Genomic DNA, 2131 nt, shown 5'->3' with positions numbered 1-2131 from the left:
GATGCCGAAGCATGCCCTGGGTGAGGGGGGTGGTCGAGGGATCCTTCCCACGGTTTATGGTGGATAGTAGCAGGTCGCCCCCACAAGCCCTTGCGAGTCCCGCAGACGGTCCCAGAGGCTGACCCGTTTGGTATCTCCTCACTGTAAGATTTTAAAGCCAGATACACGCACCTACGGAGCTAAAACATTGTATAATAGGTTTTTAGGACACGTTATGTCTCTTGGGACCCCTCCCTCCCCTCCCTAGGGAATAGTGCTTCAAATCGATGCTCCTCAATGTGTTAACTGGGTTGAGGAAAATACATTAGGGTTAGGTAACGACTTCGGGGTTAGGGTAACCATTTCTTAGGGTTAGGGTAACAATTTCTTAGGGTTAGAGTATCGATTTCTTAGGGTTAGAGTAACGAAACTAGGGCTTTAGAATTTCAAATTCGCCTACACTCAGGGATGTGGCCGCTTTACAGCCTGAACCTGGCCGATAACAAGCAGAATTTCGACCCCATTTCCTCGTCTACGACCATACCACAGGGAAAGCACCGGTTCTCGTCCGATCACCGAAGTTAAGCCCTGTCGGGCGGGGTTAGTACTTGGATGGGTGACCGCCTGGGAATACCCCGTGTTGTAGGCTTCAATTTTTGTCTTGCGAACATCTCTAAACGTTTTATCCCAATAAATAGCTCTCCATACACCACAATTTCACATAGAGAGCCGTAGGTGAGTGAGGAACAAAATCAAAGCAAAAAACGAGGGGGGAAAACACCTTTTTGTCAAAAATCGGCCAGCTAATGGCGAAAACTCTAGTGCGATCGACTTTTCTTACAGAGCGCGCGCGAGCGAGTGAGCACGCGCGAGATGAACAGTTTATGATGTCAAATTCTACTTCTGTGATATCAAATCATTCCAAATAACGAACGAAAAAATGAATAGGAAAAAAACGCACACTTCTGAGACGCAGTTTTAAGCCATCGTGACGTGGCAAAACACTCGCACACTTCCAAGAGGAGGCGCGCGAAAAACGGCACTGAAAGTCGACAATGGTTGGATTCAGACTGCAAACGAATCGGGAAAAAGGTTCGATACTTTTACTACTCTGCTAGTTTGTTTCCTTCCCTCGTTCATTCGTTCACTCGCTTGCTCGCACAAAGGATACACTAACGATAGCAATAGCATTTCTAAAAGCGGCTCCAGTGACAATAAAACCGCTCAAAAGGTTCAAAGTGTACTCACGGTCCAAGTCGAATGACCTTCTATGCTCGCTCGCTCGGTCGATCGGCCGTTTGGTTTCCTTTCATTTCCTTTCCCTTCGCGCGCATAGCACAGCACGGCACGGCACGCACAACCTGCAAATACAAACGAACAGGACTTTACACACAATAGAGCAGACAGGCCTTGAACAAAAACAGCCAGCAAAGTTACGCACCGCCCCGAAACTCACCTTGTTTCCTTCCTCCAGTCTCTCCAATGCACTTCTACCCCTCCAAACGTGCCAACACCTTGGCCAGTTGTGCGTCCTTTGCTTTCTTTGCAAGTCTACCGGTCCACTGCAAAAGCAAAAATACCCTCGATAGTCAGTAAGAGGGCCATATAGACATAGTTTGGATGACTTTTGCGGGGACGAGCGCGAACGCAGGTCCCCACTACCAGAAATTATACGCTCGAGTTACCCACATTTGGGGTAATCGCAAGGGTCAACCCAGTCGAAGTGCAATGAAAGGGCCTCGCCTTGAGAGGACTGCCTCCTTGATCACAGTACCTCCCGCGTCAGGTAAGTATGCTTTTTCAGCGTCTGCCCTCGGTGAAAAAATCCACTTACCCCTAGGTCCTTGTGGTAGTGCTTTGCGCACTTCAGAAAACGTAGGCCAGCGGCCGTTCCTGCCATTGTCTGTTGTCTGAATTATCATCCCTCTTTCACCTCTTCCCCCTCTAAGGGCGGGCGGGGCTCCTGTAAACATAAAAGAATGCTATACCGTTGACTTTGTTTTGGATTGAATGTGTCTTCCCCAGAGGGAAGTGGGCCGCACTCGGAGGTAGTGCTATACCGAGGCAACCCGTGGCTGGGACGAGGCAAGCCTCTTTTCCACAGCCCAGTTCCAAAAATCAGTTTAATATATGAGCTGCTCAATGAGCAGCG

General features: G+C 49.0%; 2 non-coding genes and 1 pseudogene across 2 annotated transcripts; 1 reads left to right on the top strand and 2 right to left on the bottom strand.

The window, feature by feature from the left end:
- The first annotated feature begins 509 nt into the window (after positions 1-509).
- On the top strand, positions 510-628 carry LOC136278426 (5S ribosomal RNA). The gene has a single exon (XR_010716310.1). It is a non-coding gene; the product is annotated as a 5S ribosomal RNA (ribosomal RNA).
- A 981-nt stretch (positions 629-1609) lies between these two features.
- LOC136278430 (U1 spliceosomal RNA) lies at positions 1610-1773 on the bottom strand. Its single transcript, XR_010716312.1, has one exon. It is a non-coding gene; the product is annotated as a U1 spliceosomal RNA (small nuclear RNA).
- Positions 1774-2005: 232 nt separating this feature from the next.
- On the bottom strand, positions 2006-2131 carry LOC136278459 (U2 spliceosomal RNA; annotated as a pseudogene).

This window comes from Pocillopora verrucosa, unplaced genomic scaffold (assembly GCF_036669915.1).
Source record: "Pocillopora verrucosa isolate sample1 unplaced genomic scaffold, ASM3666991v2 scaffold_100, whole genome shotgun sequence".
In the NCBI taxonomy this organism is placed as follows: Eukaryota; Metazoa; Cnidaria; class Anthozoa; order Scleractinia; family Pocilloporidae; genus Pocillopora; species Pocillopora verrucosa.
This window is presented reverse-complemented; position numbering and strand designations above follow the sequence as displayed.